Here is a 16,544-nt window from a genome sequence, read left to right as displayed (position 1 = left end):
TTTTTTGTTAAGCCATCTTTGTTTTGAATCCTATCAATCCAGAGACCCATCGAAAATCTTCAGGGGACTTCACTAATGTTCCTATTGTCTGGTGATTGACTTAAGACTTTCACTGTGTAATTACAAAGTTATTTTTGGGCAATGCATGATTAAATATTTATACATGCGTACGTGGCAAATGTGTATCATAGCATATAGGATTGGAATTGATGATTTGGCTCTCTGATCTCTCCTCAAATTTGTCTCAGGGATTTAAACCACTGGGCAAATGGATATATGGGGAAAAAAAAAACTCCTGAAGAGACTATAAAGCTTTGAGGAAGTTTCCTATGGTTGAGGGAGGTCTAACAACAATATTAGTTTACATTCCTCAGAATAGGGCAGCTGTGTTGACACTAATCAGATTGGGGGAGGGGGGGACGGGTGGTGAGCGTGAGTTCAGTTTCAGATGAAAATGCTTGCAGGGGAATGCTTGGAAAAGTAGACTGGAGGACTGGAGGACTCAAACTGAGCTTCTTAAAAATCAAAACAAAGTGCATAGGACTTGGTGTGCACGGCAAAAGGAAGAATCGCACAAAGGGCAGCAAAGCAGGGCCTGCGTTGTCATACTGACCATGCTATTGTCTAGACACCTGAACTGTGTAAATATAGCAGGGGAAATATCGAGTTATCTACAGAAGGAAAAGGAAGTGCCTATTTTCCTTTAAAACATTCAAGCAGGCTTGCTCGTCCTCAGTGGAGAAACTTGAGTTTCTTGTTTGGCTTTAACATTGAAAGTTAGCTTAAAATGTACCAAACAGTTAACCAAAAAAAAAAAAAAAAAAAAAAAAAAAAAAAAATGGAGGTGACTTTAAAGATTGATCCCACCTTGGCGAGTTTTCATTACTAAATAAGTGGTCTGCCGGTCATCTCATATCTGACTTTATGTTTGTTAAGGAGCTATTTCACACGCATATTTATAAGTAGGCTGGGATCTGACTTTGGGTCCAAGTAGAAAGGGATAGAAAGAAAAGGTGGTTTAGAGATATCTGTAAGAAAAGTATGAAGATGCCAAGTGGAAAGTAATGATTATTTCTCATGAAGGAAAAAACTGTGTAAATGTGCATAGAAAATAACCTGTAGGAATGATTGCCTTTTATGGAGGCAAAAGAGTCATGTCATATGTGAGAGTGTAGCACCCTTATCATGAGAGAAAATACCTTTTCATGGTTTGCGTTTTTCAAAACTTTAGGTGAATGTGTATAGTCAGGTGCCCAAGTGATCTGTTTTCTCTTAGAGTGCTTTTAATGTGTATAGAGGATATCTATGAAAAAATATGGCTGAATTTCTCTAACTTCTTGCCTCTTTTTGTGTGTTGCCATTGTGAATTGTATATCCTTCCAATAATGTGTATATTATGCATAATTTTTATAGCTTGATTTTCATTCTATTACTTAAGCACAGCTTTCTTTGCTGTATAGTGTTATGTTTTAATATCTAGTCCTCCGTAAAAAATGCAATTCTATATCTGACTATACAAAATATCCTGGGACCGCATGGCCCTGAGAATCCGGGAATTTAATATAAAAGTTGTAACGTTTCTTAATTTATCTTAAGATAATGTTTCTTAGTAACCCTTGATACAGAAAGAGTAATCTATTATCCCACAAAAATTGTTAAAAATTGGGTAGGTTAAGAATAAAAGCCATCTGGCTGCCCATGAGAATGAAAATTAGTTTGAAACAATAACCCATTCTCTGACTTCAAATAGTTTTTAAAATTAATTTCCTAGTAGCTTCTTTGGGTTGATAAAGACAATGTAAGAACACTGTTCTTTCTCTACCCCTTTTTCCACATCTTTGCAATTTTTTTTTCCCTCCAAGCAGAGCTAGATTTTGGGAAACTGTTAGTGAACACTTAGTGAAAGGGTCTGGAAGGGAGGAGAACATGGGCAGGATGTAACAGGCAGAATTTCCCTTGGGTTACAAGGGAAAGAGGCTTCAAGGAAGCACCACTCTGGTGTGTCAGGCGCGGAATGACCCTGCCTCTGGGACTGGTCTCAGTCTTGGAGAAAGAGTCTCAAAAGAAGGGAAATACTTCACAGATTAAGTTTCAGTTCAACCTTCTTGCCAAAAAACCCCACAAAAAAAACAAAAAAACAAAAATAAAAAACAAAAAACAAAACTGGGCTGTGTGCGTGCATGCATGCATGTGTGCGTGCAAGAGAGAGAGAGAAAGAGAAACAGAAAGAGACTTCCAAACTCCTCCTTAGAAGGACATTTAGGACATTTTTATTAAAAATGTCTGTCTGGGTTCCTGTGTGAAGATGGAAAGGTACTTTAGTGAATGGGTTCCAGTATTCTAGAAGTAAATGGGACTTCAAGGCTCCTATACAGAAACACCTCATTTTATAAATCGGGGTTGATCTCTCTCTCTCTCTCTCTCTCTCTCTCTCTCTCTCTCTCTCTCTGTCGTAGAGAGAGGTATAGGTGGATAAGTGAGTCCTGTTGACTTACTTGAACCTTTTTCTCTTTCACACCAAGAGAGACAGAAAGCATTCTGAAAAGAGCTTTTGTGATTCATAGTAAACGCTCCAAAAAAGTTTCCTTAAAGAACTGATGTGCAAATCCACTGGAAAAAGGGAAAAAGTCTTTCCTCCCTCATACAGTCTCCACGAGACATTTTTCCCATGGGAGTGATTTTTTTCTCTTAATAGTTAATAAATGTATTATCTTAAGCTTTTTGATGTTTAGCACCATATGTAAAAGCATAGTAGGTCGGAAGCAGAATCTGCAGATTTAATTCAGCTGTCAGCCAGGCTGTGTTCCTCTTTCCATGCTGTAGTCTTAGATTGTATTGCTTCTTTTACAACTGGTTGCCCTCAAGCCCAGAGGGGACTGGGAGAAAGAGATCTTAGATCACAGATGAGAGACCATACCTTCTTTTGCTACTATTGGAAAAATGAGTGGTGATAATATATCACTTATCCTTTACCTAGATAAGGAAAAAGCATGTTTGTTTTGTTTTGTTTTTTTGGGTTTTTTTTTTTGTTTTTTTAGGAGAGCAGTGATCCTCAACTGGGGTGTGGAGAGTATACTGAGAAACATGAATGAATGTCTGGTTAGCTATGGCAACCAAAAAAATATTGGTTGCTTTTTCACCATGCCACATACATCTTCTGAAAGCAAAGTTACTAAATTTTCCTCAGATGATGAATAATATCAATTTGGATTCTGTATTCTTCCCATGAAGGGAGGATCTGTCTGAAGTTAGGAGATGTTACATTAAGGAAGGCTATGGGTCAAACAGTTAAGAAATGTGTTGCCCCAAATGTTCCCAAGCTTTCTTTGAGGTGCGTATGATAGCTTTGAGTGAGATCTGAGCTTGTGGGATAGAGGAGTATAAGTACAAGTCCTCCCTTCATAGTAATATTTTGAAGTTAAGCTCCCCCCATTGAATACACTATTTATTCTTTGAGTCAGTTTATGTCAGTAAATAAGAAAGAATAAACACAGATACCAGAAGACCCCTCTGTAGTCTTATTATTTTGAAGATGAAAAGTTTTCCAAATGATGGACTCAGAATTCTCTTTTGAATGTATGAGGAAAAAAGTCAGATGTCTGATGTAGCATTATTATTCAGCACCAATGTGGTGGACTGAGTTGCTTATGCAGGACATCCGACAGAGTAGTGGATTTGGCTTCTGAAAGAAAATGGATTGAAGTGTCAAAATTAAACAATTGATGCAAACATTAGGTTATGAATTTGAGTCCCAATCTTCTCTTAAGAACACAATTTGGAGGCGCAAAAAAATAGTAAAGCGTAGATTATTAATGTACTAACTCTGTAAACATCTTATAATTTTCACTGATACCTTTTGATGAATTTGAATTTCATCAATATTCGTGAGTGCTAGTATGGGGAGAGGGAAACTTTGGTTAGAGGACCGCCTTACTCTTTTCACAGAAATGTTTCCTGAAGCATCCGTTATATAGAAGATGGTATGTAGGAGGGGAAGAAACAGTTCCTACACCAAGAAGTTTACAGTTCATAGAGGAAATGAGTACATAGAGTTATAATACAGGGCAGATCCTCATTGTCATATGAGAAGTATAAGCAAGATATATAAAGGATCAAAGAGAAAGAGAGTACCTTGAAACAGGAGGATCAAGAAAGTCTATATGTATAAGTAAATTGCAGCTGCACTTGTAAGGTTGGGTAGAAATTTCTAAGTCCTTGAAATATGAGAGGGAAGGAGGATTTAGGGTGAAGAAACAAGCATCAGCAGAGGCACAGAGCTGGGGTGAATGCTGGTGTGCCCAGCAATGTCAAATAGCTCAAATGGAAGTGAAAGCATGAAAAAATTAGGAAATAAAGTTAGAAATATAAGACAGAGTGTCTCATGGAAGGCCAAATCACATTTAATAGTGTGGCAGTGATGAACCATGGAAGGATTTTGAACAGAAGAGTGGTATAATTGGAGCTGTACTAGGGGAACACTTGTTCAAGACAGCCTAGAAGTATAAAAATGCATTTCTCTGCATTGCACATTGGCCATCTTGCAAGAATATCCATTACTTCTCTGGGAACTTTGGAAGGGTAGAAATGGGTCATGTCTAAAGTCTTATAGAACTTATACACTCTCTGTGCATTACTCTCTTTAATAGCTATGGTCCCTGCCATGGATAAGTTGGAAACAATTGGTTTTGGTTTGCCCTAATTTATGCATGCCATTCAAATGTAATTATGAATAGCACGACTTTCTCTTTCAAAAGTGTTCCACTTAGAAGACAAAGTATATGATCACCCTACAAATGAAGGCCCACTCTTTATTTCATTATCTCCTCCACCCCCACCCCAAAATGGAAAAGTAGTATAAATTTGTTGGTAAACAGATACAGAAGTTTTGATATCCTATCCACAAACCATTTAGATTATTTCCACCACGAAAGAAGCATTTCCTTACAACCCAACATTTACTAGGGGCTAATTAAGTACAGTCATATTGCTAAGCAGTGTAAGGAAAGCAGAAGTGAACAGTTGTAGCCTCTGGTGTCTGAGAATTCGCAATTCTAGGTGAACATAAGGTACAATGAATGACTTCAGTATGAAACAGAATGTGGTAGGAGACACTAAAGACTTTCAAAGACAATGAAATGGTTTCACACTGCTCAGGTTGAAGGTAATATTTTATGTAGTTTGAGGACCAGAATTCAGCCAAGTTGCAGAAGGAAGGTCATTCTGAGTAGAGTAAAATTAATAAAAATACAAGGAAAAACTGCATAGGACCAGATGACCAGATGCTGATATACCAGCATGATACATTGACTTGAAAAGAGAATGTTGATTTAAATACAGATCTGTATTTAGCATGTATGTCAAAATGGAAAGCTGTTGTAGAAATAGCAACAAAATATGGTAGGGACTTCCATGTTCTGAGAACTAGAACCTATGAATGTTTTGAAGGCATGGACAAGGTTCAGAATCCATGATTCAAAACTTTGTCTACATGCTGTAGGAGTGACAGGTGTCATCCTGCAGGGAAGGAGAAAAAATAGCCCACGTGATTTCTTGGGCTAGGTGAAGTTGAGAGTTTCCTGATCCCATTCCTTAGACCTCTACAGAGACAGATAAATTATCTTATCCTTATAGGGGCTCAGTAATTACATTGTTATTTTTATTTTTTACTTTTTTTTAACATTTATTCATTGTTGAGAAACAGAGCACAAGTGGGTGAGGGGTAGAGAGAGAAGGAGACACAGAATCTTAAGCAGTCTCCAGGCTCTGAGCTGTCAGCCAAGAGCCCGATGTGGAGCTTGAACTCACAAACCAGGAGATCATGACCTGAGCCGAAGCTAGATGCTTAATGGACTGAGCCACCCAGGCACTCCAGTAATTGCATGGTTAAATTAATCAAAGCTGGAACAGAATCCAGACTGGTTGCTTCTATTAATTAGGATTAACTTTATTAAATAGTCATCTTAGAATCGGGATGAGAAAATCATTTCTCTGGTCACTGCTCGAAATGCAAATAGTAATCCCGGAGGTAAATGTGAGAGAATATACCAAGTATGATATTTTTCCAACATGAGAATCCCAACCAGGAAATAACAGAGCAGAAGCAAATGTGAATGTCTCATTTAAGAAACAAACACCCTGCCCCCCCCACCCCCAATTAAACAAAAACAGCAATTAAAAAAGTCAACATTTTGGAATCCCAAATTAAAAACTCTTTGCCATAAATATCTCAAATTTCATTTTGGTTGAGGTGACATATTTGCATTTGAGATTTGTACAGAAATATTGAGGGAAGACGTGTCTTCACCTTCACCCATATTAATATCCTTTCCTTCCACAACCTCCTTCATCACTTCCATCTCATGTAGGCAATTACAGAAATAATGGAGGGGTAGGTGAGGGTGGGCTCAGGGTGGGAGATGACTCAGTGACTTGATTTAAATGTAAAGGGGAGTGGGTAGGAGGGAGAACTGGCCTCAGTGATAAGTGGGGGGAGAAGTCCAAGCTTATATCTCATCCCTTTGTCTTCCTTACAAACCTAATCCTCCACTAATAGAAAGTGGATTTTGAAAATATCCAATATCGAAATGTGGTTGTGCTGATTTCATCTTTGTGCAGACATCAGGGGACACAGCAAAGTAACATCAACGACCACATTGCTTACAACCTCCTTTGCAGAGCAAAGTGGTTAGAGGGAGTGTCTATAAAGTCTTTTCTTTCTACTTCCCTGTATTTGATTTTCTTACTTGGTCTGATACTAGAGCACATCTATCCCATTCAAAAGGCATACCTTTTCATACTCTGGAAAAAACAAAAACAAAACACACATCTTGGGAAGCTCTCATTTCTAAATGTATTTCTTACTTGATAATGACTAAGTTTATACAATCTGCTCAGGTTTGCTTTTTCAAAGACAAGGTAAAATCAGGCTGTCATGTCCATTCTGAGATGGCTTTGCCAGGTAATACTTACCTGTCAATTTAAAGTTCAGTAACTGGTGTTAAGGTAAAGCACATATTGGTTCTAGGTGAGGGAATATTGGCAAGAAGAAAACATTTTTGGAATGTTAGTGGATGTGGGTAGAGTGTAAATTGATATCTCATGCAAAATGTGTGAGCTGAACTGCATCTTGTCTGTGTTTCTTAAATGGTAAAAAAAAAAAAAAAAATCCTATAAAAGCTGAAAGAGGGAATTTTGAGTCAAGCTGTAGTGTGTTGCCAGGGGCGGAAATTTACGAAACACTCTCGTCAACTCTTCTGGAAACACTACAAAAGAAATGGTTCTACTTTCTTATTGGTGCTAAAGCCACTAATAGGTGCACCTTAGTGTCATACCACTATGAGAATTACCACCCCCAAAGTCAGCTTGCCTTGGAAAGAACTCTGTACAGGCATTTTCTTTTTCCTTTCAAGCTTGCGCAAAAACACCCAAAGGGGCCATTTCCAATCCAGGCAGTGAGCTTTCTCAAGTTTATTCTTTCTCAGATCACAGAGACAATGGAGAATATGCCCTGTTTACTCAAATCAGTCTGGATTAGTGTCACTCTATTGATGGAATCAGAATTAAAAGGAAAACCATTACCCTCTCAACCAACGGGCAACATCAGATGTTTTGGGAATGGCTTGGTTATTCTTAAATGGACCATGTGAGACTCTGTCACCAGACTAAGGTTGGGGACTCCACGGGCGTACACACAGAGAGAAATGGTGACCCTGGGTGAAGCAGAAAGCCCAGAATAAGCCTCAGGCTGGGAAATTATTTCAGTAGCCAGTCCCAAAGTATCTGAAAGGCTGCAAAACAGAACAGTAAGTTTCCAGAAAGGGTATTTTTCCTAGCTTTTTTCTAACCCCCAACACCAGCCCCCAGATATTTATCTTCAGATCAGATTGTTTCCAGTTCTTAAGACCCTGCTGGGAGGCTGCTTCACCCTTAACATTTTCTCAGAACTGCCCCCCTCCCCCAATTCAGAATAACTTCTCCCTCCCCTGAGCTTTTGTGCACTTCTCTGTTCATCCTTCACTACTCTCTGGGAGGCCCAGATGCCTTCTCCCCAATCCTGGTGGGTAGGGCACGTGCAGTACTTATCTCTGTATCCTCTCCAGGGCCACCCAGTGATGTTCCTGAATGTGATGGAGACATGTTCTGTTGCTGTTGCATGAAGGGGTATCTTCAAATAAAAACGTGGCCTATAATATATACTTTTACAGAAATGGCTCTTTATAACTAACCTGTGCAAAAAGTAAAGTGACTTCAACGTTGCACAAACCTTGTCTCCACCTGTACATTCTGAATCATATGGTTTTCCTTGACATCTTACAAGTCCCTCTCCCTCTCTGTCTCTCTCTCTCTCTTTCACGAACGCTGGTATTTATTTCCATTATACCTTAAGTGGCAAGAAAGTTTTTAAGACAGGGAAGTTTCCCAAGTAAGAAATGACTTATACTCTGACAGAGGTAAACAGTATAAAGTGTGTGCTGCTTTATAATGGATTACCCATGAGGACAGAGAATGTGTTTGATTTTTTAAAAAACTGAATAGATTAGATTGTTATCTTGCTTTGCAGTCACTTCTTAAAAGTGTTTACTTGCTTCCACACTGATTAATTTTGTCCCTTGATTCATTTTGTCCCCTGCATGTCTCTTGGTCATCACCAGAGATTTGGGTGGTTTGCTCTGGGTGAATAAGCTTGATGATTTGCAAACACTTTCCTGTTTTATTTTCAATGGTGTTATTATCACTAAAGGATGTCTGAGAAATCTTTAAGTCATTTTGTTCTTAACCGTGGTGTCCTAGTTTTTTGTTTGTTTGTTTTTTCGTGTTCAAATAAGACACCAGGGGCTGTTGTAATTATTAAACTGATTGATTGTTACTTTCGTGATTGAGTAAATAGGATGAAATGAATAGATGGCTGTCTTTTCAAAGTAAGGCATGTCTTCTGCATAGCTGGAAACTTCGGTTTTATTTTGCAGTTAAAAGTGACAGCTTAAAGGAACACTCCAATGTTATGTAAGTCACCGTGTCTAATTACAAAGCGTAGTAAATCACTAAAAACTTTCATCTCAAATACAATGAAAAATGTAGCAATCAGCAAAGAACTTGACAAGCAAGAGGAACACAGAAACAGTGTTTCTCATTTGAATATATATAGGATAGTAAAACTGAGTAGTGCACTCCTTGTTTCATGCTTTACTTTTCTATCTGCAAAGAAAAGCTAGTGTTTCAACCTCTCTGTGTGTATTATAAAGTCAGGGAAATGAAGTCATGAACTTAGACCATTTGCAAGAAAATGGTGCGTAAGTCTGATAAAGTACAATCTCCGTTCCTCAAAACATACACTGTAAGCCCTTAATTATGGCATTATTCTAAACTGACTTCTAGCTAACAGGGCAGAAAATCATGGAAATCAGAGAGGGAGGGACAGACTTTGTGGCCTATCCACCAGAAACGAACGTCTTACTCTAAGCTTGTTTCCGGGTGGTTTCTTCCCAAAGAAATCTGCATTCGGTCACAAGCACCGTCCGTAGGAAGTGAATAATTATATGGCCACAAAGATTTGGATTCTGACTGCTGACCTAGATGCATTAGGAACAAACTCGAGGCCATGAGGGAAAAGACACTGCCCTGCCACGAAAACGTGTATGTGTTTGTTTTAAGGAAGTAGGAGCTCATTAATAAACTTTCCAGCTAGGTGTGAGCTACTGAGTATTACTCACTGCCTTATGAGTGACAGGACTGGCTATTCTGCTACTAGTTCCCATAAAAGCTGAAGCTAAAAGCACAATTCCACCTACCAAAACAAAGCAGAGCCCAGAGTAAAGGTCATAGAGATTATTTGCAGATGCACCATGACATTTAGTCTGCAGTAGTGTGTAAAGACATGAAGCTGATTTGAAGGCAGGCTTCCTTCAGCATAAAAGTCAACAGTTAGGCGCATTAGAATAAAAAGAGATATCTTCTGAAAGTGCTTTTTACTGGAAAATATGTTGCATTTATTCTTTCAATAAATATTTCCCGAGCAGCCACTGTGGCTCACATGCCGTGGCAGACGTGAGACCCGGTGATGAACGAGATACAATCTCTCATAGATTTATGCTGTAGCAGAAAAGACCGATATTTAAAAAATATATATATGTATATGTATACATATATATATTTGCACAAATAATTTCAGTTATAATGATGCGATGTCGAGGGAAAGTCCGAGCAGTAAGACCATGTGAAACAAAGGGGAATGCCTACCTGGGTGAAGAGGGCTTCTCCTGGGGAGAATGGCATTGAGCTAAAACTACAAGACAACTAGGATACAGCCCGCCAGTGGGAGGGGGCTGCGGACTGAAGGAGTCTGCCTTTGAAAAACTTGAGGAGTGCCTGTTTGCAGGCTGTTTAGTGAGCAAAGGAGAGAGTTTCAAATAGTGCGGCGAGGCCACTGGCAAGACTTGGCGGTGGGGGGGGGGGTACTCTAAGACAGTTGGGACCTGCCCATGGTCTTCAACTTGAGAGAGACATGATCTCATCTACACTGAGCTGCTGGTGGCAGGCTCCGAGGAGCTGGGTCTCTCACTGTCTGCAGTTATACACAGTCTAAGAATGGTTAGTTTTATATCCTGTCCTTAAAATGGACAACTGTTTTTTGTTGTTGTTGTTGTTGTTGTTGTTGTTGTTGTTGTTGTTGTTTTTTAAGATCTAGAATGGTATGCTTTCACTGAATGTAAGTTTTAGATAAAAATTCCAGGCAGAAATCTGAGGGACTCAGATTTACATGCAATCGGAATGAAAGATAAGTAAGCAAGCGGGTTCTCAAGCCAGATTGACCGGTTTCTCATTCGGGCTGTGTTGCTTACTACCTTGAGCAAGTTACTTAATCTTGCGGGGCTTCGGTTTCCTCATCTATAAGTTATGTATAAAACATGGGATAATAATGCCACCTAGCTCATGAGGATTAAATGAATGAGCAGAACTTGAAGACTCTAAAAAACATACGTAAGGACTCAGAAAGATTATTCGTAGTAGAAGGAGTAGCTACTATTCTTTTTGTAGACAGGATTGGATATGGATGCTCCATACGTTTCAGACTTTTAAAACATTTGAATGGTCACTGTTTATTGAAACGGCTGTGTCTTCAGTTTCACATCATGGTAAACAAAGTTATCCTCTGTTATACAATGATAATCACATTTAATCACTCCAGCTGATCGAAGTCATGATTTCTGATATGGCCTACACAGATATATTACAAAAATTATTTTTAAATACCTTAAACTCATTTTAAAAACCAATGAAACATTATCGATGATCTTCTAAAATCACCATGGTATGCTTTCCATATAAGTGACCTAACCTTCACTGAAAATTTTCATTACTATGTACTGTCTTCCTTTCACGTTACCACTTCTGCTAAATAAAGCTATCAAAACAGTGATTGCGAGAGGCTGAAAATGTCCTCAAACATATTTTTTCCAACTTTGAAAAAATTGGAACTCTGTATATTTTTCCTTAATATCCGCATCTAGAAGTGATTGAATTTAGAATTATGCCTTTCTGCTAAGCCCCATGCCGCCTTGGTATGTTGATGGTGACAAAGCCCTTTGAAGAATTTAGATGCTTGTGATTATAATTTTGCTCATTTGTCATTACTGAAAAGGAGTACTGACTGAAATAAGAACCTGAAGTTTATTTTTTCTTGGTTGAGCTCTCCACAGTGTGAATTCAGTAAATTTAGGCTGAGTTTTAACCTCAACATGGTCCATCACCTGGATTTGCAAATGCTGTTGTCCAGTGTTTTTCGGCATCGCTGTCCACCTGATCAGCCAACTGTGTAGTTATTCATCTCACCTGAGGTTGTCTGGCATTGGCTTTTAGGGAGCTCTTTCCTGAGTTACGGAATCTCGGGCCTCAAAGGAATCTCGGCACTTTGTGTCAGACCATAAAGCATTCTAGTAAACTCTCTGCCTGCTGCCAGAAGTTCCTGTGCGCTTAGGTGCTTTATTCTTACAGGCTGTTTATTGTAAGGTATGAGTACACTTTACCTTGAAGCATGTGCTTTGGGGGATCATTTGGAAGATAAAAGAAGCTAAATATTTTACAAGGAACAAAATCTGGTCTTGAGAAAAATCAGATGCTGAATATATTCTTAAGGTTGAAAGATGGTACTTCAACTTGACGTTGTTATACAAATATCTTCTTGGCCACAAATGGAGCATTTTAACTCAGTTGTGTTCAATTCTAGCATAAAACAAGCCATCATTCTTTCAGGTGAGGCAGGCAATAGAAAACTAAAAAATGACAAGCATTTCTCCCTACGGCAGTGCTTGTTGAAAAGTCACCATCCTGCTGATATTTGGGGATGAAGTATAGCACTGTCTACTAGAGCATATTCGAATGAATGCTTTGTAAAGCCAGGGTCACAAGGAAAACTGCTTTCTTTTCCCAGGAGGGGCTTTAGAATGTTCACGAGAGCTCCTTCAGGAAACCCAAGGTGAAAGGTTTAATCAGCTGAGGAAAGTGTATGCATGCTGCTGATTTCTAGGCTTGGCTTGGTAAATCTGGATAAATAAAAAAGCAGGTTATCTCATGTTTTGAAAGTAATCTCATGGCACTTTAATATAGCTTTGTGGAGGAGTGTGGTCATCCATCAGAATGCTTTTATGTTTGATCATGAGATTCAGTCTCCTTGTAGGAAACTAAGGTCCAGGTAGTTCATGTACCTTGCACAGAGTTTTCAGCACATTAGTGGCAGTGTTGGGACTTAGATCCCACATCACCAAGTCTAGGTTCCAAGTTCTGTTCCATTACTAGGATCCATTCAGGAATGGTAAGTCCTAAAGAGGATTCAATTCCCTTCCCTAGCCTTCTCTAATAATCAGTCAAAGATTATAAATATAATTTCTTCCAAATGAAATTTGGGCAACTTGTTTCCTGTGACAAGGAAACATTTAAAAATTTGTTTAATGTTTACTTATTTTTGAGAGACAGAGAGAGAGAGAAAACGAGTCGGGGTGGGGCAGAGAGAAAAGGAGACAAAATCCAAAGCAGGCTCCAGGCTCTGAGCTGTCAGCACAGAGTCCAATGTGGGGCTTGAACCCATGAGCCGTGAGATCATGACCTGAGCTGAAGTCAGAGGCTTAACTGACTGAGCCATCCAAGCACTCCTAAATGGAAGTAAATTAATTTCGATTACATATCCTGACAGCAACCTCTCCTATTCCTGATTTGGCTTTAATTCCTTTTTTTCTTATTTTTTGAATTAACCTCTTGCCATAGACTGTTAGCTCTTGTTGCCATGCTGCCATAAATTAGCTATTACGGATGGTAATGTCTAGTAAATAGAACTTATAACATGTATCTTATAAATTGGAGGAGAAAGTTTTCAGAAACACAAATTATATCTAAGTCCCTCTTTCCATTGCACTGGTCAAATGACTTGATGGGGATCCTTTTTTTTTTTTTTTTTTTTTTTTTTTGATGCTAAATTCTTTTTTTTTAAATTTTTTTTAACGTTTATTTATTTTTGAGACAGAGAGAGAGAGACAGAGCATGAACGGGGGAGGGGCAGAGAGAGAGGGAGACACAGAATCGGAAGCAGGCTCCAGGCTCTGAGCCATTAGCCCAGAGCCCGATGCGGGGCTCGAACTCACGGACCGCAAGATCGTGACCTGAGCTGAAGTCGGACGCTTAACCGACTGAGCCACCCAGGAGTCCCGATGCTAAATTCTTTTATATTAAAGTACTTATTACATTGTCAACCCAGGTATTCAATATTGAGTTTTATTTACAGTGATATATACTGACACAGTATTGCTGAGCAGATAAGAAGAAAATTTAGGTTCATATTATGTTCAGAGTTTAAGATCATTTAACAGTGTAACCCAGGGGGGAAAAAAATAGATGAAACTAAATAGGGATTGCATTTATAGGGCACTCTTACAGCAGTGTCACTCAGGAAAAAAAAAAATCTAATCTTCTGTATTATAATTCTAATAATCCATCCAAATTGAAGTTTAGTGAAGAAACAAATCAGAGCCTATAGATGGCTATGAGAATGTGAAGGGTGTAAGAGAGGAGAAAAACAAGAAAATACTTTTATCTGTATTTGGTAATACTACTTATCTAAACTTACTCTTTCCTAATGGTAAAAGCAAGCAGTTTAAGATTCAGCCCCTGGGTATCCCTACACTAATCATGACAGCTCCGTGTTTCAGAACACCCCCAATTTGTTCTGTGATTACCAGGAGTATAAGTCTCTGTGACCAAGGTGTGTTTCATCCTTTCTGCGGTCAGATCAACTAGTGTGTGATGAAACTGAATATATTCCAGTTACAGATGCTGGTAAAAAACCTAGGGTCCAGGTGGTGAGTCTTCTGTTTCAAAGTTATTTTATAGGAAATGATGCATCTGTTTGAATTCAGAGGAAATCAGTTGTTTTACTTTATCAGTCTTACAGTAGACTTCAGACAAGTTGTGTTCATTTTGCCTTTCAGGTTTTGTAGAAACAAGGCTGTCTCCTCTTTCAGACATGATAGGGTAGATATGTGACATTTTTATTCATTCATTCATGCATGCATGCATTCATTCATTCATTGAGTGTCTACAGAATATATTAAGTTTATTTCAAAATCAAGATGCCTCATGGTTTAGAAAGGGACAATCTAGTTTCTATTTCATTTCAAATATGCTAATAGTTTTTATTACATCAGAACACATGGGACATAGACGACCCCATACAGTTCTTCTAAGGGCAGCTTTTTGACTGATGTGCAAGTGCCATGTTCTAACTTTTCACACTCTTTTTACTGGTCACTGTAAATAGGCATTACATGAACATCCAAGAATAACACAAGATCCCCACCCCCTATATTCATGGAATTATAGTAAAGAAGGGGCACAGGCATTGCTCCATTCATCCCATCAGCTTCACTTTGGTGGAAAATAAGGTATAAATATTGTTCTCATTAACCTGGTACAGAGCTAGCTTCATGGGCATACAAGGTATGTAGTAGCAAGGGGTGCTGTGCTTTGTTTAATGCTCTGCTATCACCATTTTTTTAATGTTTATTTTTTTTAATGTTTATTTATTTTTTTTATTTTATTTTGAGAGAGAGAGACAGAGAGGGAATGGGGCGGGGGTCGGGGGGGGGGGTGCAGAGAGAAAGAGAATACCAAGCAGTCTTGGGACTGACAGTGGGGCTTGAACTCAGGAACCATGAGATTGTGACCTGAGCTGAAATTAAGAGTCAGACTCCTAACCAACTGAGCTAGCCAGGTGCATCACCATTTTGAAACTTAATAATTTATGAACAAGAGGGCCTGTATTTTCATTTTGCACTGAGTCATGCAAATTATTTTGCTGATCTGGCCTATGGAGGACTTGTTCTTCTCGGCAATGTTGATCTGCCCCTCAGCCTCCAATGCTGCTCTGTCCACATGTCCACTCTCTTGTCAAATCAAAGAGGCAAATAAGAAACTTCTCTCGTTGTTGTTAACTAAATGCTTTTTAAATTAACTTCAAAAGGACTGTTTCCCATGGCAGGCTTATGACATCGATTTTTAATAAAGTTAAGCAAAGTATCCAAGCAGATTTCCTTTCATGGAATTCTTTGGGTTTGTTCTTGTTTGTATTTTCAGCTAATTAATTTAAAGTTAGTAGTGCTGGTTTTGTACTTTAGATTTTTTTTAAGACAATTGAGTATACTACTTGGTTATGTTTCTTTAAAGTAACATTTAAGAAAGGTTTGCATTGAAATGTGTTTTTCCATTTTTATCTTGGATAGTGAGAGGCTCTTTGTCTAAACCTGAGAATTCCAGCTTTATGATGCATAAAGAAACCTAGGCAGTGGAGGCACACTCTGTTGTTATTAAGTAAAATTTTTCACCTAAACTGATTGGAATTAAAAATGATGGCATTTAAAAGCCCAGCCATCAGCACCCACAGTGCTGTTAATGACTGGGAATAAGGCTTCTGTTTCTTTAGAACCACCCATTATGTTCAGCCTCACCGCAGTCCCAGGGGTCTCCTAGGTGCCTCTGAAGTGAATGCATTTTCCCTTTCTCTTAAGTCCTTAGCGAAGTGCTGAGTGTTTGCTCACTGGCTTTTAAAGCTGGTCCCAAAACTTTTCTCTTTACATATATCAAAAAAAAAAAGAGTTTTCAAAGGGCTATGTTTCTTTGTTCTCATCCAAGCCCACAATTAGCTGAAGTTCCAATTCTGCATAGCTGGAAGGAGGAGGGAAGGGTGGCTCAACAGGCATTTTACTGCCTGTGAGAAAGTGCTCGGCCCAGTTTCTTTGTCCTTTATGTCAGGGCCCGCCGCTTCCCTAATTGTACTGCTGTAGGGAAGCACGTGCCTCTGGGAGCATTATCTGATTCCTCCCGGACGTTCAGGAGGGCTTTGCATGCTGACCCTTAACTTGAACACAAATAATATCTTTTCAATCCCATTCCTCCTCTGCTGCTGCAGGCTTGGATACCTGGGGACTTTGAAATCAGCCTGGGGGTGGGGAGGTGGACGCTTTGTGGGGCCTCGGGGGTGGGGTTTTATTTTCTTCTCCCCT

The 16,544-nt window shown here is 39.0% G+C and overlaps 1 protein-coding gene across 3 annotated transcripts in view; it reads left to right on the top strand.

Annotated features, from left to right (window-relative positions):
• The window catches only part of TP63 (tumor protein p63), a 224,594-nt gene that overhangs the window by 126,017 nt on the left and 82,033 nt on the right, over nt 1-16,544 (top strand). The window lies entirely within an intron of this gene.

This window comes from Panthera tigris, chromosome C2 (assembly GCF_018350195.1).
Source record: "Panthera tigris isolate Pti1 chromosome C2, P.tigris_Pti1_mat1.1, whole genome shotgun sequence".
In the NCBI taxonomy this organism is placed as follows: domain Eukaryota; kingdom Metazoa; phylum Chordata; class Mammalia; order Carnivora; family Felidae; genus Panthera; species Panthera tigris.
Note: the sequence above shows the minus strand (reverse complement) of the source record. Positions and strands in the feature narration are given on the sequence as shown.